This window comes from Melozone crissalis, unplaced genomic scaffold, assembly GCF_028551555.1.
Source record: "Melozone crissalis strain CALT ecotype California unplaced genomic scaffold, PUWL_Pcris_2 ptg000041l_1, whole genome shotgun sequence".
NCBI lineage: Eukaryota > Metazoa > Chordata > Aves > Passeriformes > Passerellidae > Melozone > Melozone crissalis.
The window spans coordinates 9,585,692-9,611,936 of record NW_026535819.1 but is presented as its reverse complement, the minus strand read 5'-3'; the positions used below and the strand labels follow the sequence as shown (position 1 = coordinate 9,611,936).

At 47.9% G+C, this 26,245-nt stretch overlaps 1 protein-coding gene across 2 annotated transcripts in view; it reads left to right on the top strand.

The window, feature by feature from the left end:
• Positions 1-26,245, top strand: part of LOC128942077 (histone-lysine N-methyltransferase EHMT1-like) — a 120,014-nt gene that overhangs the window by 5,846 nt on the left and 87,923 nt on the right. The window contains exon 1 of one of the 2 annotated variants that reach the window (XM_054284291.1): positions 12,565-12,648. The exons of the other annotated variant lie outside the window; for it this stretch is intronic. The gene's annotated coding sequence lies outside the window, so the exon portion shown is untranslated. Of the gene's footprint in view, positions 1-12,564; positions 12,649-26,245 lie in introns of those variants that run through there. 2 annotated transcript variants of the gene reach the window in all.

Sequence of the window (26,245 nt, the reverse complement as noted above, 5' to 3'; positions counted from 1 at the left end):
AAGTGAATCCAGCAGGGAATGAAGGGTTTGGTGTGGCCCCTCCTAGCTCTGGGCAGTTCCTAAACCCAGAATAAACCATGCTTGGAAGAGCTCTCAGTGTGGTATTGCTGTGTCTAAAATAGAAAAGCTTCTCAAAGCTTTCCTGCTTTTAAGTTAAACTTTGTAGCATAGAAAGTATCAAGCACATCCAGCACATCCTCTTTTCAAGTAGGAAATGTTGCTCCAAGAGGATTCCTGTTTCCTTAATGCCCTGCACAGTCCCCACCATTGTTTTTTTGCCATTTGCTCCTGTCTCAGCCTGGATTTCTATTTGGGATGTTTCAAAGCTGCTGCCTGACTGATGGCACAGGCAGATCCTGAGCCCACCTGAGCTGTCTGGGTGCACCAGGGGCTGGCTTGGGGGTGGGGATGGGCTATTCCATATTAATCCATCCTTTTCAGTGTCTCCTTGTGGCAGGAGAGCTCTCTGAGGCAGTGTCAGTTCAGGACAGAGAGATGCTGAGTGGCAGAGCAGAAAATTCAGGTCCACTTGTGTTTGCATAAGGCTGATCATCCTGCAGAGCCAGCACATGGACAGGGAGGAAATTTGCAGGTGGTGCAGCTGGGGAGGAAGTAAATATGGAGCAGGATAACCAGGCTGACATGGATAAACCCAAAATAAAGCCAGGTAAGTGACTGAGCGTTCCAGGGAAATGTGAAATTCTGCGAACAGGGATAAAAATAATGACAGTGATTGTAAATCCTGGGGTCAGCTGGGCCAGAACCTGCTCCAGAAGGTGCTGTGAGCTCAGTGCAGCATTTACAGCAGCAGCAGGACTGGGGAGCTGAGCTGGGTGGGGATCAGAGGTGCCCAGAGATGGCTCAGATCTGTTCCCTGTGCCAGTCCAGGAGCCCTGGGATGCTGCAGCAGCACTGCCTGCCCCTGCTGCCCTTGCTGGTGGAAATCAGAGGAATGAGGAGTTTATTGCTTCTGGGGCAGCCAGGAGGGGCCTGAGGGGCTGAGCCACCCCCAGAGAAGGGAGCAGGGCAGGAGGGCAGCTCTGTGCAGAGGGAATGGCAGTGCAGGTGTCTGAGCTGCCACAGGCTGTGCTGGGGCCTTGATTAGGGTAAAAATTGTTCAGAGTGCTGCTCCAGGCTTTTAATTAATTTGGAACTCAAGTGCAGATGTGGACAGAAGGATTTGAGTGTGTTGTCTTGCAAAAGGGAGCCCTGATCTCCCCAGGCTCCTGACCATGACCTGCAGGTGCATTTGAGTACAGCCCTGAGAGCAATGAAATCCATATTTCACTCCTTCTTTTCATTTTTAAGCATCAGCTCCTGTTTTCTTGAGAATCTGAGCTACCTTCCTCCTCTCCAGTTGCACATTTCCAATCCTTGCAGTTTCAGAGGAAGTTTTAATAGGTAATTTCTCCCACAGGCTCAAAGCCAGAAGGCAAATTACCCCAATGCTTTATCCAACTTCACTGGGAATTGGGGATGTTTCATACTGCTGACCCAGAGCATTCAGAAGCTCTGCTTCTCTCAAAAATCATAATATTGTTTCAAGAAGGGGGAAATTAAACATGCACATGGTAGAAGACTTAGAAAGGATTAATGGGTTTCAAAATTACATGCTTCATCCAGCTGCTGATTTGGGAATTGAAAGTATGCCTGTTGCAGAATTGGGAGGGAGGTACTGAAACGTGGTGTTCCTCAGCATCCAGTGAATGCAAATATCCCAAATCTGTGGTTCCAAAGCCTTGCCCAATTGCCAGACTGACTCCAGGTTTGATGCTGGGTTAACTCAGCCCAGGTGGGAGCAGCTGGGTGGAAAAACCCTCTGTATATTTTATTTTGTTTTCCCTGCAGTTTAATTTGTCCTCAGTTGATTATCTCAGCTCCTGGGGTGTCACCCAAGGCACGTTTTTAGGCTGCTTTGACTGAAGTTCATTCCCTGTGTGTGAGTTTTGCTTGAGGCACATGGAAGGTGCTGGAGGCTCCTTTTGGCTCCTCCTGCCTTGTGAGGAGGATTTGGGATCTGTTTTGGGGCAGCACCTCCAGCCTGGAGATCACTGGGACCTGCACTAAATAGGAGATGGCTCTTGAAGTCACTTGCATTTTTGGGACCAGGGAAATTATCTTCATATGTCCACTGAGGCTGGCAGCAAATTTACAGCCTGTCAAGTGTGGGTTTGGAGGTGTAAAATAGAGAATATTTGGATTTGGGAGATGAAAGCATTAACAATGGGCTGGGAGCTGGTTTGTGTGGTTCCATGTAGGATCCTGCCAGTTTGCTCAAAAACCTCCAGATTATGAGAATCTAAAACACGAGTCTGAATATTTTATTAATTGAAGAGTATTATTAATATTTGATGGCTTAAATCAACACCCAGAAGGCTCTGCTGAACTGGTAACCAAGACATGAGGTGCTTTTAATTGCAAACTTGTTTGTAATGGCTTTTGTGGGCTCTGTGTTTTAAGTGTTGAGGGTCTGTGAATCCCATACATTTGAAAACCTTTTGTTCTTTGGATTAGGAAGGGTGTTCTTTAATTTTGCTGGGCTGGATTCAGATTGGTGTTTTAATGCCTTCTTAATATGCAAAGGTGATTGTTTGTAAGGTGTCCTGTCGGGCCTGGAGGTGACATCTGGAATATTTAATCCTTTTTGCCACACTCTGAGGACAAACAAGGACTGTGCCTTTAAAGATGGCCCTGGATGAGCTGGAATATTTCCTCTTGCTGTAGTGCCAGATTCAGGAGCATGTGTGGAGAGGTGAGGTGAAGGTCCTGCCTGTCCTTTAGTGCCATCCCCCTGCAGCAGGGAGGTGCCACCAGTGAGCAGACAGACAAACTGCAGCTCTGTCTGCTTTGAATCTGGGAATTCACAGCGCCGGGAGCTGCCGGCGTGCAGCGTTGGGAAAGGCCAGCGAGGGGGGATCATATTCTGTCTTTTATTTCCACTCTGGTTTCTAGGAGCTGCAAGTTGTATTTCTCATGGGTTTTTTTCAAGATTTTAAAAAGATTTCTGCCACACACAGTGAGCTCCATGCCTATCTCGCACTTCTTCTGGGTTTTTATTGTGAGTTTTGTTGTTTCCTTCCCTGTAGAATGTGCCCTTTGTGCTGGTGATCTGGTTATGTTCTTGTGTTTCCAGGAGTTTGCCTTTGATAAGAGCACGTTGGTATTAATCATTTATGGCTTTTATTAAAACCTTACTGGTTTGATGTTTTCTCAGCCTTCCAGACTGCCCTCACAGAGGCTGCTTTATAGACATCATTTATCTCCTGCCCCTGGCTGACAGCAGCCCCAAATTTTCCCTCCTCCTGCAGATGCTGGTGCTTTGTGCAGGGAGGACGTGCACGTTGTGTGGCTGTTGCTGCTGGGATTGTGACTCGTGTGTGGGCTGGAATTGGGCTTTGAGGCTGTGTCAGTGGCATGGGACACATGGATTGTCCCCATCCCCATCCCATCCCATCCCATCCCATCCCCTTGCCCATCCCATCCCATCCCCGTCCCCGACCTCGTCCCATCCCATCCCCGGTGGCTCAGGTATGGACCTGCTGTGACCCCAGGGCTGTGCAAGAGGAGGAGGAAGGGCAGGAGATGATGAGGAATGAGGCTCATCTCTCAGGTCTGGGCCTTGGCCAGTTTCCCCAGCCAGTTTGCCTTTCTCCACCGGGCCTTTGTTCCCAGCCATGCTTCCCATGAAAGGCAAAGCTGCTCCATTGGCTGCAGGGAACCTCTTCCCTACACTGCCCTGCAGGGGATGAGCCCCAGGGCTGCCTTGGGGCTGAGAGCCCCAGGCTGGCACTTGTCTTCTCCTGTGACAGGGAGGAGAACCAGCTGGGAGGGGGGATTTCCATTGTCTGCCTTGGGATGAGCCCCAGCACCCTGTGCCTCTTCAGGGTGGGCAATCCCTAAGGACACAGCTTGGATATTCCCCAAGAACAGGGAGGTTTGGGCTGGTTCCCCTCACTCGTGACCCAGCAGCTCGAGGCCGGCGTGGACAGAGCTGCAGAATTTGCAGACGTGGCCACAGAGCTGCAGGAGGAGGAGGAGGAGGAGGCCCCGTGTCTGTGTGTTTTTATACTCTGCATGCCCAGGGTAGCCAAAACTCTTCTTTAAATGACCAAAACTCCTCAGTGGAAGTTGGTGTGGGGCTGCCAAGAGTAACTTCTGATGCAACAGTGTCTGCTGTGAAGAGAGATGGGAATGTTTGCTGGTGTGTCCCGGTGACTCAGAGCCCTCCCTGCCCCATGGTGATGCTGATGCAGTTGCTGATCCCTGCCAAAGCAAGCAGTCCTCACAAGGAGATTAGACAGAGCACTCCCTGCCCCCCTGCTGGGTGCTCGTTAACATTTCCTTGCCGATGTATGATTAATTAAGCTAATTTTTATTGCCCTGTAAGTGTGGAGGGTGCTTTGTAAGCTCAGAGCTTGTGTCCCAGGGTTCCTGCAGCGTGGTCCCATGTGTGAAATGAGGCTTGGACTGTGTGGTTGAGTGTTGAGGAAAGGTAAATCTATGGGTTTGGCTTTCTTTTTTCTCCCTTAGCAGCTGCCTGGCTTGGTGTCTGGGGCTGGTGAGTGTGCTGCTGTGTGAGCAGAGGCCTGAGGAAATGCTGGCTGTGCAGAATTGGTGCAGACAGACAATGGGACTTAAGTGCAAGCAGAGTTTGCAGCATTGACCCTCCATAAGGCAGAAGATTACCCAGACTGGAGTATTATATTAAAAAGAGTTTTGGGACCTGATCCAAACCTCCAGAAGTCAGGGAGGGATTTGCCATCAGCTGCAGTGAGAGCCTCCCTGCAGTGTGCCCAGGCAATGGGGCAGGCAGCAGCCTAAAGAAGTGTCCAGGCAAGGCTGGTTGAGGTTTTGCTGCCTGTGGTGCTTTTCCCAGCTGTAAAACAGAGTCAATTTTTCCCCCAAAGTTCAAAGGCCTGACTTGGTGTTGAAAGCCTTTAACTGGAATTGTTGAAGAAGTGCTGAATGTTAATTTTTAAATGTAGAGATTATCTTCATTAGGTAAGAGATGGTGAGTTACATAACAGTCACTATTTTATGTGCTCTGGTTTTTGGCTTTATTCCTTGACATCATGGCCAGGCCTGATGAAGGGAACAGAAAACTTCCAGAAGCACTTTGTAAAGTATGAACTATTTGTGATCAAAGCCAGTGGGACTCTGAAGGTCCAGCTCCTCATCTCTGGACTTGTGATAGCAGCCTTGGATTCACCTTGAAAATGGGACCTGGGATCTTTCATATGTTCTTATTTTGTTCTTAAATTAGGCTAATGCATCCTGTTCCAACTGATGCAATTATTAACAAACCTGGGCAATTATGACATCTATTGTACAGACATTCTGTGCTCCTTGCTAGGAAAAAGACACTTTTAATAAACAAATCCACCTTGACAACCTGTCAAGGACTTTTCTAAAGCAAAATTGAAAGAGTCACCTCAGTGACCTTTCCTTTCTGTTCTGTTGTGTTTGGGTTTTTGGCGTGGTCTTGCAAGAGCACAGCAGCTGCAGCTGGAGGTTCAGGGCTGGTTTCAGAGGGCAGGGGATGCAGGAAAGCAGGGAGGGGATCCCAGGGGCTGGATCCCCCCAGCATCCCATGCCCTGCTGGATCCCCCAGCCACAGCCTCCATCTGGCCTTGCAGAAACCCTGGGAAAAACTCTGCTCTCTTGGTTGCTTCAGCTGTTTTACTTTTGAATATTTTTTTTTTTTTGAATGAGAAAAAGCCCTGAATGTTTTGGCACAAATTCTCAATGCTTTCTTTTATTCCACATGTGACAAACTGATGTGGTTTCTCAGCCTGGGGAGGATCCACTCCATCGTGGGCTGCCACCAGGAGTTCAAGGCAGATCTCAAATCCTACTTAAACCTCCCTCTCCAGCAGATCAGCTTTGTTTGGCTCTGGGCACAGGAGTGGGAAGGAGCGTGTTATATTCAGTACTAGAAGTTAAATTGCATGGAAGGAAAATCAGGCAGGATTGTTTTCTCACTGCATTATCAGAACTGTGTGAAGGTTTGGCCAATGGAGGGTTGTGCTGACTGGAAATATCCCTGTGTGTCACATCATCCAGGAGGGGAGGAAAGGAGGAGGAAAGAGAGGGTTTCCTGCCTCTGCCAGACATTCCTGGCTGTCCCAACAGATTGTTCTTCCTGCCTGGGGACTGAGAGACACAGGCCACCTCTGCAGGGCAATTCCCAGGAAAATGGGCAGCCACAGAATCACTGATCAATCAGGCTGGAAGGAGCACAGTGGCTCATCAGCCCCATTTCTTTCTGTGGGAATTCTTGAATCAAAATGATTGTTAATCTCCATGTGAGTTGAGCAGTGAGTTTTCCCCAGCTGAGTTTCAGAGCTAATCCCCTGTAGCCCCTGCCATTATCTGGGTGCTGTGTCCCCTCCCCTGAGCTCTCCAGCTGTGCTGTGGCACTGGGCACATCTGTCCCTCCCCACAGGAGGCTGTATCACCTCCCTGCCTGCTGGGCTGGGCAGCTTCTGCAAGGAGCAGTTAGCATCTCTATCTTTTCTAGGGCATCCTCTGAGCTGCTTATGTGACTGCAGCAGCTTCTCCAGGGATATGGTGCCCAAAATCAGATTAAAACCCCTTTCCTTGCCCTGACAGCCCCAGGGTGTGATGAGGGGTCTCCCTGTGGCACGGTTGTTTGTATGAACACAATTCCATGGGGGAGTAGCCCATGGTCCAGGGCAGACCCAAAGCAGGAGGAAGAGGAGCAGGGCAGTGCTGAGGGCTCAGTTTTCCTCAGGTGTGGATTCTCCCTGAGCAGCCTTGGCCCTGTGCTCCCAGAACAGGCAGGTTCTGCTGCTGGGATCCTCACAGTTCATGGGGCTTCCCCACCTCTGAATTTTAATCCAAAGTGGGGAATAAAAACTGTTCATCCTCTTTGCTGCTTGCTCTGTAACCTGTGCAGGTGGTCAGGGAGCTCTGGAATTACCCAACAAGGCCAGACTAGGGGGTTTGGGACCTGCAAACATGAATGCATCAGAGCAGTAATTACTAATTATGCCAGTAATACTGTTCCAGAGCATTCAGCCCTGCAGGGAGAGCTGTTTGTGTGACACAGGGGCACAGACACTGCAGCAGCTGCAGGTCCAGGCCCTGGCTCTGTGGGCAGGTGTGAGCCTTGCCTCCATCCAGCAATGCTGTGTGGGTGTCTTGGATGGTTTGAACCTGGCTGCAGCTTTTGCTGGCAAAATTAGCCTTCCTGAGTGAGTGAGCTGCTTCCGTGGCATAAAGATCATTTTGGATGGGCTCCTGGGCTCCTCCCAGCCCTCCTCAGCAGAGCAGAAAGAAGCAGTGATGTGTTTTCCCCTCAGTTACAGGTTTTATCCATTGCATTTGTAGAAATAATTGTCAGGATGATCATGGCAGCTCCTTTGCATGCTGAAAGCCATGACTATGAATAAATTGTGTTTTAATAATGATGATCCCCAGGTTGAAGCTCTTTGTGAAGTTTTGGGGCACAGCCATGTTGGTGTCAGCACATTCAGGCAGGAGAGCATTTCTGTTGGTCTGACTTTGACCTGTCTCAACAGAACTGTCATGTGTAGAGGTGCCTTTATCAGGAATGGCTAAAAAGATGCCAAAATTGTGGTTGGACCAGTCTTCAGGTCCTTGGATTAATTGACTTCTTTTTTTACATTATACGGTTCCAGCATTTATCATTCTGTCTGTTTGAATTTTTGTATTTTTCTGTGGTTTTTGTCGTGACAGGTCAAATGGGGAAGAAGCTATTTTGGAATTGGGAAGCTGGGCTGGAGGTGCCAGCTGAGGTGAGGCTGGAGCACATCCCAGTGCTCTGCCCTGTTTGCCATGGGCAGAGCTCAGAGGGGACAGAGATTCCCCAGAGCTGTGAGCAGGCACGAGGAGGCACCTGGGCACATTCTGACCACATCTCCTGCTGCAAGGACAACCTGCTGGACATGCAAGCGGGGATTTACTCTGCCTTGACAGAAAAACATGTCCCTAATTCCTACAAAGTCAGCTGGGAATGGCAGCCTTGTGCTGGGCATGCAAGGATGGATCACAGGGAGGAGCAGGGCTCTGGTCAGTCATGGGGCTGCTGACGAGAGGCAGACATGGGGCTGAGCTGCTGGAATTCCTTACTGGGATGATCTAGTTGCTAAATTATCCCTGTGCCCAGCAGAGGATGGGAGATGGCAGTTCCCTGCTCTCAGGGAGGTCTCCTGGTCCCATTTTACATTGTTACTGTCTCCTTGATCACATCCTCCGTAGGGCTGTGGAGTCCTTTTGTTCTCTGCTCTACTTTCCAGCATTTTTGTTGCTCTAGCAACACTTGCAGCCCCAAAGCAGCGGGATCCTGGTGCTAACACAATGCTGCATTTGAAAGAAGGAAGCAGAGCACGACAGGTGATCTCCAGCTTTTGTATGGAATGGCTGTGCCTTGAGATGGGAGGATGAATGGCAGGTTGTGATGTCTTATTGTCTTGCAACTGGCATTGCTTTTGTCATAAAAGGTGAGAAATAGTTTTGTGTTGCTGCCACAGCTGTGGTTTGTAAAGTTGCTGTGTTATTTTCCTTGTGTGGGGTAGGTCAGCACTGGTTGGAGTGGGGCTGTGGGAGCCAGGCCCATGGCAAGCATCTCCTTCCTGGGTAAATAAAAAATGTTTTCCATGCCCAGCAACTCCAGCAGCTCTGCAGGCTCCTCCCCAGAGCTGGGCTGCCACTGGACTGTCCTTACAGCATGGATCCACTCTGCTGCTGGCCATCTGCACTGCTGGAGGGGGAAGGAAAAGTGTCCAAATTTATATCAGAAAACTGCAGGTATTGGGTGAAAACCTTTCCTGCAAAACTCAGGAGCCTCTGGTGCTCTGCACTGCGGTTTGTGGGATCCTGTCAGCTGCTCTGGCATTTTGTAGCTTCTCTATATATGGTGAGAGTGATACAGGAAGATGCATTTAACACCTTTTTTTTTCCTCCTGAGTGCTCTCCCATGCTTTGCCACGGTGCTGCAGACAAGGCTGGCAGTGTAAAAGCCACCTGTAGGTGCTCTGTGGGTAAGAAGAGAAGAAATCTTTTTGTGATTTTGGGCACAGCTTCCCACAGCTTCCTGCTGGCCCAGCCACTGCTGCAAGGACCTGAGTGCACCCTGTCTAGATGGAAGTGAAAACCTTAGTAGGCTCCTCAAGAAGTCTGTCCCAGCTGCAAAGTAAAGTTGAAATAATCGATTATCTGCTGCCTTTTACCCTCCCAGACCACTGAAAAGTGTTGAAGACAGGATATTTAGAATGTATCCTCAGATACCTGAATTTTGTGGCAAGTGGAGTGTGAAGAGTGAGTACCAGCTATGGGATTGATCTTGTTTCCAGTGGGTCATCCCTTTTTATTTAGTTATTAGGCTCAAAATCTTGTTTTTTCAAGCGGGTATGACTGCAGATACTCAGTCTGCAAGATTTGGTCATCATTATACAAACACTCCCCTTCCTGGGACCAATGGTAGGATATTCCCAAGTCATTCCTTTTCCTCTCTTGGGTACTTTGCACTTTTTGGGCCCCTGGCAGCCAGCCTGGGTGGGATCACTGTGGTGTGGTGGTGGAGCTGCCCCAAACCTGATGGATCTGGGACATTTCTGTAGCACTGAAAGCCTCACAGTCTCCAAGGGGATTGGATTTACAGTCCTTGGGCAGCTTTTGGGTGTCTTGGTTCCATCCTCCTGTGCCCCTGGTGAGCTCCTGATGTGGAGCACAGAGCATCCTGCAGGCCACCACCCTCCTCAGCAGCACCAGCAGGGTTAGTGAAACGTTTCTGCTCTTTTGGTGCTTTTGGGCTGTTGCCATGACTTGTGCAAGAACCCATGGACAAAGGGAAGTTTCTAGAATCTACAGAACCAGATAGAAGTTTGTGTTTGCCCTTGCAGTGATAGATAGATAGATAGATAGATAGATAGATAGATAGATAGATATTTATTGTCATTGCTCTGGGCTGGCATATCAGCTGCATGCTCAGTCTTCTGCAAATTAAATGGGCAATTTTTATCTCTTTTCATATAAATGAGCCTGTAAAGGGAGTCTGCACTGAGAGCATGAAATGCCTCCCTGAGTTTTCAGCTGGTTTTCTTTGTTGCACTGTTGGCACTGCTGGGTTGAAAGTGTTGCCTCTGGGTCACACTGAAATGCTCATGAGGAGCCTTTGGCTCCTGTGCTTGTCTCATGTTTTAGGCCATGAAAAAGGGAGGAAGTGCATTTCCTGGGATGAAATGATTAATTGTACACCCAGGGCACAGAGTTCACAGCAGGGGGATAAGAGAGGTGCTGGTAATTTGCTGTTTGGGGGGTGTTAAACATGTTTTTGTTGGGGTTTGAGGCTCCTGGTGAGCAGCAAGGTGTGCCCCAGGTGTTTTGGGAAGGCTGCTTTTCCCCTACAAGTCATTGTTCAAAGGAGAAGGGTTTTGCTTCCTCCTCTCTCTCTCATCATCTTCCTCCAGCTGCCACTCATGCTACTTCTGAGAGGTGAGGAGTGTCAGGGGTGGATTTCAGCACATCACCTTCTATCTCCCGAGCTGTAAATTAGTGATAGCCACCACACTGTTGTGCAGGAATCCCCCTGACCTGGCTGCTCTTCCAGCCAGTTTGAAGGCTGGGTGGGTTTTTAAATGATGATATTTTAAAATTTGAGGACAGCTTTGATTTATTGACCTGCTGCCTCCACAAATCGAGCTGTCTGGGCTGGCATCTGCAGATAAGAGGCTGTCGAGTAATTGCTTATTATTGACTGATTGCCAGCTTGGGCTGTTTGCTTGCAGAAGAATCAATAGTAGTCAATCTTCAAAGTCTAAACTCTCAGGGAGTATGACTGGTTTCCAAATGAGGAATGACAGGTCAGGATAACTCCATAGCTGCTATCCCACCTTCACGTGTGGGTGTAATCCTGCTGTGGAGGAGGAAGAGCGGGACATGATCTTCCTCCATTGAGGCTTTTTCACCTCTGCCTTCTCCAAAGTCTGGGGGTTTCTTTGCTGGGTTTTCAGGGTCAGATCCCACCTGGCTCCAGACCTTCCCTGGAGGAGCTGGGGCAGGCTCAGCAGCACCTGAGACCCGTGGGAGGCGAGGGGAGGATGAGGTGTGCCATCAGTCATTAAGTCCCCGAAGGATGGAGCAGGGAGGGGTGGCTGAACAGCCTGTGCTCTGACACATCCAAACCAACCAGTTTGGATGCTTTATAAATAAAACAAAGCCTCTATTTTAATGCATGGTAACAGAGATTCCCTTTCTGGGGGTGATTCTATTTAGGTGGCAACAGAGCAAAATATCCAGTGTCACCATAGGTTTTATCATTTCTTGCGGGGATGGTCGCTATGGTGAGCGAGCACTGTCAAACACAGCCATAGCCCTTCTTTAACACTCTCCTGGCATCTTGCCTTTTTGTGGATTCACTTCTGGGGCTTAAAACATTAAAGGGGCTTCATGGCATCAAAGACACTCAAGACTTTTCGAAAAATAAGTACATGTTTAGGTGGTTGTAATGGCTGGGAGAAGCCTGGAGCTGGGTCTGGGAAGTGAGCTCAGACCTTGGGCTGCAGCCCCCTCTGGGTTTTTTCTCCTTGGGCTCAGAGGTTGTGATTTTCCCTGTACTCAGGGGCTGCAGTCTGGTTTCTGCGTGTCCTAGACTCAAGCTGGGTTTAAAAGTTGAAATAAGAGCCTTTGGGGGGAGGGGGAGGCTTGGATCTCTTTCAGCTACAAAGAGCAATTAAGCAACAGGACATAAAATAGATAAATGGGAAGGGGAAGGGCAGAACCCTGGAATATGAGAAGATGAAAATGGAAGAAACTATTTCTGCAGTGTATTTGTCCTTAATGTTGGCGCTTTATTTTCACCAGGAAGGCTTTGAATTGAGGGTCATCCTTTGAGGTGAGAGAGAAATATCTCAAATAGAGCAGTTTAATCTACAGTGGTCTAGGAGAGAATGGACAAGATTACTTGAACAGCCTTGTTTAGATACTGGATTTGTTGTCTACCAGCAAATCCTCATTTGCATGGGTCCTTAATCTGTGGAGTTAAATGTGTCTCAGGATCTGTTACCAACTGTGTTGCAGAGTTGAGAACTAGATTTTTAAAGCTGTTCCTTTTTATTAGAATGTTTTCCCTCCCCCTCCCTGCACCCCAAATTCTTCCTGATTTTTTTCTGAAAAGCAAAGATGAGCCAACAAGTGATGCAAAAGGAAAAATGTGCCAGTGAGAAGAAGCTATTTTTGACTCCAGCTTCAGTGGGTGAACTGTCCACCAGGCTGTAGAGAAAAGCCAAGGTCAGACATTTCAAACAGTGTCGCAGGGAAACCACCGCCCCCCTCCTTCCTGAAAGGGGCCATGGACCTGAAATCTTTCAACCTCCTTGGAGCTGGAGCCTTGGGCAGAGCTCCTTTGTGGAGCCCTGGGAAGGGCTTCAGCCCTTGGTTTGGGGGCTGCTCGCTGTGCCTGGAGCCCTGAAATGGCATTTCCTCATGTGTGCAGCAGCCCTCACTCATGAAATGGATGCAAGTGCTGAAAAAGCTCCCGCGTGAGCATGCTCACTGGAAGATTAATCCTTTAGAGGGAGTTGGAGAGTTAAGCTACTGTAATTTCTCTGCAGTTGGCTGCAGTAAACAACTGCTCTAAAGACACGAGGAAAAAAATTGACAGAGGTATATGGCATTAATGTACATATCTTTTTGTGTTTCTCCTTTCAGGTTGAGGGTTTGAGAAAGGTTTTTTTCTCTATGAGCCGGGGAAGAGGGAGCTGTGTAATGATTTTATGGGTGACCTTCATGTTGTGGTTTCTTTTTTTCCTCCAGGCCAAAGTAATCCTATTTCCGTGCAAGGCCATCCTGAGGCTCGGGCTGGCTTTCTAGAGCTGGGGTAGAGCACCAGGGTGGCTTCGTGTTGAGTGAAATGATTAGAGGAGGTGAGGCCTTGCTGCTGGTTGAGCTGTGTTGGCAGAAGGGAGCTGCAAACACCTCGTCCTGTTTAGTTGTGAGCAGAACCCAGTGGGACTCGATCTCTCATGCTTCTGTTGGGAAGAAAATGTGTGACAGGATTAGCTTTGCCTCCAGAAGACTAGTCTTTTGCTTTTGATTATTACCATTATTTTGCTCCCCCTCCTCCCCATGCCTGAGGAGCTGCAATCCCGTGTCAGATGGGGGAAGGAAAACAATCCTTGAGCTATTTTGGCTTTGCTTTGAAGGCTGGTGACTCTCGGCGTGTTGAGCAGGGATGCCTTGGCAGCCAGGTAAGTGTTGCAGGCACAGGGATTGTGTCAAGGTGAAACTGAGCCCCTTCCTCCCCAGTCCCTGCTTTGTGGGGGCATCCCAGAGGAAGGGAACCCTCGGATGGTTCCTATTGAGCCAAGAATGTTTTCTCTACTCGCCTCCAGAGGCGTGGGTGAAGGAGGATGTGATTTACCATCCCTGGAGCTTTTGGCAGCTTCCTCCGAACGCAGCACCAGCCATGGAGGGCCAACCTGGGGCTCCCAGGACATGGAGCAGAAATGCCTGGCTGGCTTGATTTTTGTCAGGCTGCTGGAGCTGCTCGAGTCAGCGCTCCCTGACCACGGCTGGTGTCTTTACCTTTTACAAACATCGCTGTAATCCTTGGGGATGGTGAGGAAATGAAGGTGATGTGTCAGCAAAACCTGCCTGCCGTGGGGGCGGGGGTGGGGCAGGGCATTGTTCTGTTCTGTACCTGATGATGGGAGCTGGAGGGGCTGGAGGTCACCCCTGGGCATCCCAGGCTGCAAGGAGGGCACACCCTTCCTCCTTGAGCAGGGGATCAACTGCAACTGCAGATCCAGGGGTTGCCTGGCTCTGGGAGCGCTCCTGGTGTGAAATTTATGTCCAACAGCTTTTATTGGAAAATGGCTTCGTGTTTCCTTGGAGTGGTGTGAAGAAGGGAATAATAATTCAATAATTCAGCAAATGTCAGTGGCTCCCACTAGGTCGGTCCTGACGTTTCTGTCAGCTTCCATGTGATACCCAGGTGGATTCTGACACTGCTGGATGAGTTCACAAGGGCAGCTCTATTACAGACTTGGCTGAGCTCGAGATGCTGCAGATTTGAAGAAAATTTTGCCACCCCAACGTTGAGGTTTTTTTGCTTAGTCCCTCCTTTTCCCCTCCTTTCCAGAAGCTCTGGCTAGCACAGACTGTCTGTTCTGTGGATGGTTTTAGGGAACATTGGTGGCTGTGTGCGTAGGGGGAATAATTAGCTACCAAATGCAAATAGATTGTTTCTTGCTGTTTCAAAATCATTGTAATTTCTATTGATGATGGGTTAATTATAACTTCATTTTGATGGGCGTGAGGGAAATGATAGAGATATAGCAATATAAATCTATATAGGGAAGGATGTTGTCAGAATATTGTTTTGGAGATGATTGTGAGAACAAAGACTCGTGTTGTGGAGGACCATGGTTGTGTCAGGATTCAGTGGTGCTGCTTGTTTCTCAGTGGTGGATGAGGATTTTCTCTTTCACATTTTTAACTGATGCCAGTGATGTATCTGTCACCATGACAAGGGGTTTTAGTTCAGAGAAAAATGATCAAGTTCTATTTAAAAGCACGTTTGGTGGAAGAACTGGGAAATAGTTTTTTTGGAGAAGCCAAGTTGAAAGCAAGAAAGTTAAAGGAAACTGTAAAAATCTATGATCAGGGTGTAACAAAAATGCATCTTCAGGCTGAGGCGTGTAGGTGGGGGCTGCTTCACCAGCACAGGGCCCAAGGTCTGGTCCTTGGTCTGGAATGAGGTGCTGGGCCCTGGCTGTGCCCAGTGCAGGTCATTGCTGTCCTTCCCTTTTCTACAGGGTGACTTTAGGGAGCCTGGATCCATCACCTCATTCTTTATTTCACCCTCACTGGGAAGAGTAATCAGCTTCATCCCTGAAATGGTTTGGACCAGCTTTAAACCTTCTCCTGTTTCCAGTCCCAGACTGGGGGAAAGGCTCAGCAAAGGGACAGAAGTCACACTTCCCTTAGTACCATGGGGTTTGGCTCCAAGGCAGAGGATAAAGCCCTCCCCCTCTTCTTGTTTTAGGGTATAATGGGGGAAATGAGCTATTTTCAGTGGCTGAGAAGAGTCCCCAGCACAGGGCACTGTTCTTCAGCCTTTCCAAGCCTTTGGTGTCTGGAGACTTGGTGCCTCTGGATCAGAGCAGCTTTTGGGACACCCTCACCCCAGAGCTGCTTCTCTTCTCTTCCAGGGAGACATTAATCTCCTTTCCAGCAAGCCCTGGAGCTGATCAGTCTGGAAGGAATAAAGTAGCTACAGCCAGGTCTAATTTCAGTGTGTGGGTTTGTTGTTGGGCTCTGCCAGAGGGATCTGCAGGTCCCTGCTGGGGGTTCCCATGGAGGGGGCACCTCCATCCCTTGCAGACCCTGAGCACTGTGGTGTGGCTGAGCTGAGGGAGATCCTGCATCCCATGGAGCTGTGTCCTGTGTAGGGGGTTGGATTTGCAGGGCAGGGACTCCTGGATGCTTTCTTTGAGATTGGTGACTTGGACTTTGGAGGATTCATTGCTTGAATTTGCACATTCCTGTCTTTAGATTTGTGTGGAAAATTCTGCCTGTGTGGCCAGTTTTGTCTCTTTCTCCACCAGCACAGCTTTGTTCAATGGAGGAACTGAAACCTGAATTTGGGACTTGCTCACCTTTTTGGTATCATATCAGCCCAGGACTGTGTTCAAACCAGAAAGAACAAGATGGAACTGAATCCTACAGGTGTATCCAAACACTCTCCTGCAGCCTTGGCAACCCCAGGGAGGAGGAGGTGACTGTGGATATTCACAGCATGCAGGTCCCAGGCTTTAATACCCAAATGGTGACCACTTCAAAGCCTGGGGCCTTTGCTCCTCTCCCTTCTCACTCCTTCAGCCAGCCTGGCCTCAACTGGCAATGCCTTTAGGAGCAGATATTGTGACAGGAGCCCTGTAATTATTTGCTGTGGTGAATCCTCTCTGTGGTGGTGCTGTGTGGGAGGCTTTGCTGTCACGCACAGCATTTCTCCACCTTCAGAGGAGTTTTACCTCCTGCTCTCCTAACTTCCTGGCCATTTTGAAATCCAATTTATGGCTGAATTTTGGCTTCCTTAACACCCTGGGCTCAGTCCTTGCTGCTGCATCCTTGTTTTGTGTCCTTCGGCAGTGCTGTCCCTGCCCAAAGGCTCCTGAGTGAAGCAGGGAGGGATCTTGGGCCATCCTGTGCTCCTTGGAGCTGATGGAGCCCTGCATGGAGAGGGGACCTGAGGGAGCCTGACAGCACCAGCTGGCAAAGGGGACTCCTTACCCCCCTTTTCCCTGAGGATTAATGAGTGAAGTTACAGACACAGGGGAAGGAGCTGTGATTTTTAACCCAGATGTGGAATTGTAGAAGAGGTCCATTCCCATGGTGGATGGGCTTTAATGCATTGACCAGCACAAAGGACAGCCAGGGATCTGAGAGTGAGAGAAGCAGTGCAAGGGGTTCACCATGCTAGGAAAAATATGGTTATGAGAAGGGGAAGATGGAAGGAAAATCTGGAAAATCATGCTTTGAGGACCTGCAGGAGAGAGGTGGAGTGGAACAGCTGGGAGAGAGCAGAAAGGCAGGAGACAGGGATGCAGGGAGAGGTGTGGGATGGATGGATGGATGGATGGATGGATGGATGGATGGATGGATGGATGGATGGTTGGATGGATGATGGGGTTTGAAGGTGGTGGTGAAGGGATTTGGTGGCTCCTAAACACCCAAGAAGGCAGAAGAAGGGAGAGGAACAAACTGCAGGTGATTCTTCAGGAGCTGTCTGCTCTGTGACCTGCTTGGTGCCACAGTGCTCTGCACTGGAGGAGGAGCAGAGGAAATGGGAAATGGCTGTTTCCTGTGGGAAGCACAGGCTGTGGGATGTGCAGGAGCTCTTCCTTCAGCTGCTGGGATGTGGCTGTGCCAGGGCACCAGGAGTTTGTGACTGGAGGAAGGACAGGGAGGGTTTGAGCCATTCCTGCTGGACCCTGAACCAGGCTCAGATCTGTGAGCTGCCACAAACACTCCTGGATGCAGAGATTTTCTCTTGGGGATGTGGAGCAGAACTGCCCTGTGTGGGGCCATGGCTCACCCACACCCCTGGACTGAGGGGATTGTTCATCCCCCATCCTCATAATCCACTGCAAACTGGAAGTGCCTTCTCCTGCTCCTGCTCCTTCAGGAGCCCCCACTAACCTGATCATTCTTAATCTTGTGTTATTTTCCACATCATCAATTTGATTTCTCAGTATTTCTGCAGTCTTTAGTGTTCCTGGGAATCTGTGTCTCCATCTATTATCTCTGTTTCTTTTTGAGGCTGTAGCAGCCTTGAACCACAATTTCCATCCTATTTTTATAACTCCTTCTGCTTATTAGAGGAGTCCTGCAGAAAGAACTCTACAGTTCTTACCAAGATACCCCAAATTTTTCTCAGTAAATAATTTCATCTCTTGCTAATATGAACTTGAGAGCTCTTCTCTTCCATTTGTTCCCTTCTCCCTCTGGGGTTTGGGAGTGAAATATCTGTAACTTAATTCGTATATGTAGGTGTAGATGTATGTCACAGGGTGTCAGATCCCCCTCTAACCACATTAATTGTGGTGCTGCCAAAGGCTGGTGTCCAACAGTGGCTGCTTCAGATTTGTCTCTGCTCCAAATGAGCTTGGGAAGTGGCCTCTGTATCTTTTTGGGGAGCTGTTCTGGTTTGCTATGTTAAATAAATATATAAAGTGGTTCTAAGAGTGAAATGCCAGCCTTCCTCCTGCTGAAGGCATAGAGGCAGTGATTTGTGAGTCAGCAGTCCAAGGTTAACTCCAAAACTTCTGCACTTCCCTTGCAACCTCCATTCCAGGAAATCATTTCTCTGGAAAGGAAAATGAAACAAACCTGTCCTCTGTTTTTCACAAGTTGTGAATTATGCTCTTGTTTAAGCTGATTATTTTATTTATTCCAATAATCCTCTCTTCCAGAATAAAGGAAAATTAATTGTCTTCCTGTTTCCATAATGGTTTGCCCTTCAGACAGTTGCCAGGCAAAGTGCTTAAAACTGAAATGAAAAGATTGTGAATGCTAAAAATCATTGAGCTACTATAGGAACATGTTTGTATTTAATAGGGTGGTATCACACAGTCCCAGAGTGTTATTTGCTCTGGGTTCTGTAGGATTAGGAGGGTTTTTTATTCTTTTTTTTTTTTTGCTTCTGCATATGAAAACGGGGTCAAGCCTGCTGTGGTAGATAGTGCAAGTCTTAGGTAGGATTGTGCTGGAGAGATGGACTGCCTGTAGCTGAGACCCTAAAATTATCCAGCATTAATGGGGAGAGTTGTCATTGGGCTTGGTTATGTTTGTCTGCAGGGACAGTGTCTGGAGATGGGCAAGGACTTCCCTTCCCTTCCCTTCCCTTCCCTTCCCTTCCCTTCCCTTCCCTTCCCTTCCCTTCCCTTCCCTTCCCTTCCCTTCCCTTCCCTTCCCTTCCCTTCCCTTCCCTTCCCTTCCCTTTTCACTGACACCTACCTGGATCTTGGTTATTTTTAATTCTGTCTGGCTATAAAAAAGTTACCTGATTAATGTGGGAAAATGCTGGAATGTTTCCTTAAAAGGCTCCAGAGTGATGCAATATTCAGTGATGAATCTCAGAGCTAAATGAGTGCCTCGGTGGGTGCGTTGGGTGGGGAAGGGAGCTCTGTGTTTTATCACCCAGCACATTTATTTTTCGTCCCTTCATGGGGAAGGTGCTGTGGGAGCACTGACAGAGCTCCAGGTCAGCATCAGGGCAGTGCTGGATCTCCTCTTTGCTTTCCTGTTTTATCCCAGCAAGCTTTGAAGGGAAATAGGTAAAAACCTGGAGCTGGGATGGTTGTGCTTCCGGTGGGGTTTCCCTGAGGGTGGGTGAGGATAAAAGATCCTCGTGCAGTGACCAGGGCTTGCTGCCCAGTCACTCATGTCCCAAAGCGTGTCCAGGTGTGGCTCCAGGGACAGGGGAGGTGGAGCTCATCCCCTGTGGATCCAGGAGGAGCTGCTGGCACCACCCACACCTGGGCTCGTTGCTCACCTGGCGGCTCCAGTGCTGTGTGTCCACACAAGAAAGCACCTGGGAGTAAATTCCTCCTGTCTCTGCTGTGTTTCCCTCTCCCCTCATGTGAGTTGCTCTGAAGGAGCAGAGTGTAATCCATCACAGGAGGCAGAAGGGCAGCAGTTAATTGGTTTCCATGATCTCTCCGTAGCACTTAGTGCAGCTAATGGTGAATTGTCGTGCTCGGCCCTGCCTAATCTCGTAAGGGACCCTTGGGGAAGGCTGGGCAGGAAGGACCCGTGGCCCCTGGGCACTGACATGAGCTGAGGAGCACATGAGCTCATCTGCTGCATTTCCAGCCACTTCTGAGCTGCCATCCCAAGCAGGAGAGCACCAGGGGCATCTCAGCATCACCCAGCACTGTGGCTCATCGCCTGAGCGTCCCTGAGCCTCTCCTGCTTAGGGAATAGAAAACCAGGTGTGTGAACAACCTCCCCAGGTTCTCACCTGCTCTGCCCTGCGTGCAGCAATCTTTTGTTTTCCTTTAAACATCCTAAACCCAGCAGGGGAATTCATTAACACGAGTCCCCACAGGCTTTGATTTTGCCAAACATTGATTTCAAATCACTCTCCCTCCTCTTAATAGGTGAGATCTCTCTCCTCTCTCTGTTCAGACACCTTGGGAAGGTGTAGGAGTGGGCTGCAGCAGAAACCTGCCCAGATTTGTTCGTTCTGGATTGCTTTTTCTTGCTGTTGGTGCCTTTGGCTCGTGCATGGCGTGGAAGGCTCATCCCAGACAGAAACACCCCTGTGGCCAGCTCCTGTCTGTCAAAAGCTGCTGTTGATTTCAGTATTTTAGGCTCAGTCTCCTCAATCCCAGATGGAGCTGTATTTCCAGCTAGTACACACCCATACAGTTCATTGAGGGAGGTGAAAATGCTCCAATTTACAGCACTCAGGGCCCTGATCCGTGGGCAGTGGCAGCTCCCTGTGCACGACTGGGGAGGGGAGCCTGGATCAGTCACGCACTGCTGTGAGATAGCTCCATGCACTGCTGGAAAATAGGGAAAAAACTGTATTTTTAATACAGTTTAATAATTAACTTTTAATACAGTTGATAGCTCCATGCACAGCTGTGAGATAGCTCCATGCACTGCTGTGAGATAGAGAAAAAACTGTATTTTTAATACAGTTTAATAATTAATAATTAACTTTTAATACAGTTGATAGCTCCATGCACTCCTGTGAAAGAGCTCCATGCACTGCTGTGAGATAGCTCCATGCACTGCTGTGAAATAGAGAAAAAACTGTATTTTTAATACAGTTTAATAATTAATAATTAACTTTTAATACAGTTCATAGCTCCATGCACTGCTGTGAAATAGAGAAAAACCTGTATTTTTTAATACAGTTTAATAATTAATAATTAGTAATTGATTTTTAATACAGTTAATAGCACCATGCATTCCGTGAAAGAGCTCCATGCACTGCTGGAAAATAGCTCCATGTACTCCTAGAAAAGAGCTTCATGCACTCCTGTGAAATAGCTCCATGTATTCTGTGAAACAGCTCCATGCACTGCTGGAAAAGAGCTCCATACACTGCTGTGAAATGAAGAAAAACCTGTATTTTTTAATACAGTTTAATAATAATTAATTTTTAATACAGTGAATAGCTCCATGCACTGCTGTGGCTGCCAGAAGGACTTTTGAAATGTTAAAGGTTGGGAAATCATGGCAGGAAGCAGCAGAGGCCAGAGCTGAGCCAGAGGAGGAGCTGCCCCTTCCTAGGGCACAGCCAGGACTGGAACAGTGAATATTCATGGCTTTGTTTTTGCAGGAGCCCCTCCTTGTGCTGCCAGGCCTGTAGGCTCTTTGCAATGGCAGGAGTGTCACAGATTGCTCCTTTGCTCTGCTCTTGGGTGGCTCTGTGCAGCAGGAGCTGTGCTTGGGACCTGGGGGCTGTTACCCCTCCCAGGAGACAAAACAGCTTTTGAAAATTAATAACTTTTTTCTAGTCCCCACCACGGTTCTGATGGTCTTGTCCTTTTGTCTCCTGATCCTCCCTGTGTGGGTTTTTGCCTTTACTGGATCTCATCCTGATCCCTTCTTGCAAAAATAAATCCTGGACTGGTGCTGAAATGAGTTGTGTGATGTGCTGCACTGTCTGTGGCTGTGCAGGGCAGGGAGGAGCTGGTTCATGGTAAACATTTTACTTTGGCCAAGGGCACCCAGGCTGCCTTTCTGTGTGTCCTGTCCAGCTGAAGGAAGAGGAGTTGATCGTTTTTGGGCCCTGGAAGGGGCTGCCAGGGCAGTGGTGGAGTCTCCATCCCTGTGAGTGTTCAAAACCCACGTGGATGTGGCACTTGGGGACATAGATTGATGGTGAACGTGGGAGTGCTTGGACCTGATGATCTTGGAGATGTTTCCCAGCCTTAATAATTCTGTGATTTTCTCTTGGTGCTGTGGTTAGGATTGATTATTGCTCAGCATTTCCATCATCCTGTCCCCTCCCAGCACATCAGGGCAGTGTCACATCTGCACGGGAGGAGGAGTGGAGGGGCTGATAGATCCCATCCCAGGAGCCTGGAAATGAATGTTCAGTACGGGCAGGAGCACTGTGGGTGCTGCTTTCCATCCTCTGCAGCTCATGGACAAGGAAATCACAGAATCCCTGACTGGTTTGGGTTAAAAGGGACCTTAAAGCCCATCCAGTGCCGTGGCAGGGACACCTCCCACTGTCCCAGGCTGCTCCAACCTGGCCTTGGGCACTGCCAGGGATCCAGGGGCAGCCACAGCTGCTCTGGGCACCCTGTGCCAGGGCCTGCCCTGGTTTTGAGGCAATTCCCCCTTGTTCTGTCACTAAATAATAAAAATGCTGAGGACCAGGTGTTGGTGGGTGCTCCCTGCTCATGCAGCTCCCTCAGGAAACCCCTCCCAGTCCTGCCTTCTCCCCCCTGTCCATGCCATGGCCACCTCTGACTGGGGTTTTTTGGGCACCTTTGTTGGTATCCCAGGGTGGCAACTCCATCCTGGCTCTGTGGGGAACTTCAGGAGGAGAGGATTTCACAATCTAGGCTGCATCTGTATTAAAAAATACAATTTTTTCTCCAAGTTTTGCAAGATCATCACTGTTGTTTGCTCTGAATGCTGTATTGTGCCTCTTCATGGCTGTGGTTTCCTTTGTCTCCTTGCACCTGTAATGTCACAGCGCTGAGCATGAGCTTTAAATGTAAAATTTGGAGCTTTAAATATAAAATTTGAGCCATCTGGGAGGTCTGGGACTGGGGGTGGGGAGGAAGGGGAGGAGTTACTTCTAAAAATCTGGTTAAAAATCAAACTGCTGGGTTTTGAGTTGCAGTTCACTCGTAGCTGCTTCTCTCTGTTTACTTTTCCTTGGGATTTGGAAACTCCCACAGGGCCTGGATTCTACAGTAGGAGATGGACACCGAAATTTGTGGTGTTTGCTATTGAGTCTTTCTTATATATATTTATATCTACACATTTTATATCTATTATAATACATATTTTTATATATATATATATATATATTTATATATACATTTTATACATCAAATTGACTGAACAAACCCCTCTTACCAAGTCACTGCTGCATTTTGAAGCAGGTGGAAGAGTTGCCATGGCTGCAGTGATGGTTATTGGGCCTTTTTGAGGTTTCTAGGGCTCAAATAAGGGGAAAAAAAAAAAGAAAAAAAAGATGATTTAGGTTTAGGGAAACACCATCAACAAAACCCCCCAAAACAAACAAATCTTTATCACATTTCCAATCTTCCATCTCCCCCCAGTTCCAAATGTGCTGTTTAAAGAGTTACAAATGCTTGTTGGCATAGAAACTGCAGAATGGAAGTGAAGCATGCAAATGTAAAAGGAGCCATTCTGCTGAGCAACATGGCCTGAGCCTCTGCAAAGCTGACTGAAATCTTTTACGAGGCAAAGAAAATTGTCCAGATGTTGCTTGAATTATAATGGCACTAAATATTTCAGTTTTTCAATTTACATAAATCCAAAGAGGCTTGAAATGTAGGGAATGCAGCTCCATTAGCAGTGGGCTTTCTTTTCTTATGAAAGAATTTGTAGTCCAAAAATATTGCTAAAATGTGTTTGGCTCCGAGTTGTGCCAAATCCTCATTAAAACATGTGGATATTTCTGTGGTTTAATCTGTTAGAAATGCATTCAGGATCCAGTTATGTTAAATTAAGCAACAATATTGGCCTGGATGTTGTTTGAAATATTAAATGTGGCAGTCGGAACACCAAGCAAAATGTTTGCACATTTTAATCGCTCGGTGAACAATTTTTTAAAAAAAATATATTGTATTCCAAGGAATGATCAAGAAAAAAACTGTCCCTGCTCTTCTCAAGCTGCTTCCTTGCCCCTGCCAGGCCTGTGGGCATCCTGGCTCCTCCATCCCACCATGGCATGGGATGGGTTTGTGCTGTGCCAGGAGGATGCTGCTCCCTCCTCATCCCCTTCCACGCTATGAGATTATGGACACACCCCAAAATCCTTGTTGGGAATGTAAAAACCCAGCCTGACACAGGGTTTGTCACCCCACACTTGCCCTGAGAGGTTTTTCCTGCTGATGCTTTGCTCTGTTGGGATTTCATGAGGAGTTCCTAGGACAAAACACCTCTGAACTTGCCTGGCTGCTGGTTGGTTTATCCCTGTGCTGGTGGCTCTGGCAGGATGGAGCCTCTGTGCTCTAAAAGTGACAGGAGGGCTCCTTCCCAACAGGGAAGGCCATGGATTGCATGGCCTATTTCCTATTTATTTCCTATTTATTTTATTTATTATTTATTTCCTATTTATTTTATTTATTATTAATTTTTAAATTTAATTATATTCTAATTTTAATTTTAAAATTGTAACTATTTATATGTGTATTTATATGTATATGTATATCTATATTTTTATTTATATTTATATTTATACTTATAATCATATTCATATTTACAATTTATATTTATATTTATATTTATATTTATATTTATATTTGTATTTGTATTTGTATTTCCTATCTATTTCCCATTTATTTTCCCCCCAGCTTGCTAATTGCCCCATGGTAAGGCAGGTCCTTCTCCCTGCTTTAATGCAGCCCTGCCAAGGAGGGAATTTGCAGTTGGGAATGTGGGAGTGGGTGACACAGAGAGCCATGAAACTCTGCCTGTGCCCTGGGACACTTCCATAATACATGGGATGTAGAAAATATCCCTGTGGGAGGGTTTCTAATGGGGCAGGAGGAGCTGTTTGATTGGAAATCTGACACATTGCCAAAGCAATTCTACACTGGTGCTTTGTGACCCTCATTTAAAGTTAGAAATGGGGGGACTGGGGTGTATGGGCAGGTTTTTGCTTTCTAAAATCTGGATTTGGGGCTTTTTGAATTGCATGGCAGCTTGTGCTGCACCAACAGGAGCCCAGGATGGTTCTGCCTGTACCTGTGTGTGATTTGATGGCATTCACACCTCTTTGTTTTCAGACATCAAAAGGGTAGGAGGTTGGTAGGCTCAAAATTCAACCAGGTTTGACTTTCCCTTTTTAGTATAAAGAGTTCTGTGGGATAGTTTTGCAGCTTTGTTTTTTTTTTTTTTTTTTAAACAAACCTCCAAACCTTGAAGTTCAATGCAATTTCCTTTATTTTTTTAATTTCAAGCATATGCAAAGTTATATATATAAAAAAGTCAAGCTATATATATAAAAAACTATCTGCTGATAAATTGGGATGGTTAATGATTCATGATGGAGGAAAGCAAGAGAAAGTAGGAGGCGCAGTGGAATGGGGTCATTGCTGAAGATGTCTCTTTCTGCAAAAGCAAATGGGAGCACTGGGGAGGGCAGGCAGAGCTCCAGAGTGGGGAGGGAACCAGCAGCAATCCCAGTTTTGGCTGGGATTTGTGGAATGCACCATTGGAGGGTCCCAGCAACACTGAGGGATGGAGCAGGGCAGGGAATGGAGATGGGAAGGGGCTGGAGCCCCAGGAGGGGCTGAGGGAGCTGGGAAGGGGCTCAGCCTGGAGCAAAGGAGGCTCAGGGGGCCCTTGTGGCTCTGCACAGCTCCTGACAGGAGGGCACAGCCGGGGGGGTCGGGCTGTGCTCCAGGGAACAGGGACAGGAGCAGAGGGAACGGCCTCAGGCTGGGCCAGGGGGGCTCAGGGTGGACATCAAAAGGAATTTCCTCATGGAAATGTTTCTTCAGGGCTGCCAAGCATTGGAACAGGCTGCCCTGAAAGTGTTCAAAACCATTTGTCCCCAAAAACTTTGGGATGTGGGTTAGTGGTGGCCTTAAAGGGCTGGGGGAATGTTGGGACTGGATGGTCTTGGAGGACTTTTCTGACCTTAATGATTCTATGAACTTTGGGGGGTTTAATGAAGCAGTAAAACCTGGGGGCAACTGGGGCACTTATTTGGCTGTGGAGAGCAAGGGGAGGTGTCAGTGCCACCCCTGTTTTACCCACCACCTTTATTTTTATTATTTGCTGCAAAGGAATCTTTCTCTTCATCTTTAGGTTGGGTTTCTGGTTTTGCTGCACTAATACTTGCTTAACAGTTCATTCTCCATGTGGGACAGGGGCAACTGCTTCAAAACTGCATTTCCTGACAGGATGCAATATGTGCTTGGATAGAGAAACATCATTAGCTGGGCAGGACATGTTAGGCCAAGCTTGTAGAAAAATTTTAAGTGTGAAATTAAGGCATTTAAGCCTTGTTGCTGTCTGTACCTCAAGGTAAGCAGCAGCAGGGTCCTTGTTTTTAAACCTGCCCCAAAAGTAGGATATGAAAGAATTAGAGAGAAAGAAGTGGGATGGAGAGAATAAATTAGAAACAGAAGTGGGAGAAAATACAGGAGTTAAAAATATGGGAAGAGAGTTTTGAAACACAAGAGGAGACTTTGAGGGACTGGGCATCAGTGCAATGAACAACTGCCAACAGGCAAAACTTCCCCAAAACCATTCAAGGGAGGCCCTTGGGGATGGAGGGGGGAAGGTGGGAATCAGGTGGGGATGGCAAAAGGCTGGGAGGCAAATGCTGCTGGTTGTGTCTGCAGTGGCTGCAGATTTCCTTGAATTGTCCTCCAGGCCCAGGACTAAAAAGTGATCCAAGGGAGTTCCCTGAGCCCTGGATGGATGGGGGGAAGGACTGACCCTTCCTTTCTCCATGGGGAGCTCCTCAGAGAGGCTGGGGAGGACAGGGCTCTACCAGGCTCAGAAACCTGGGTCTGGA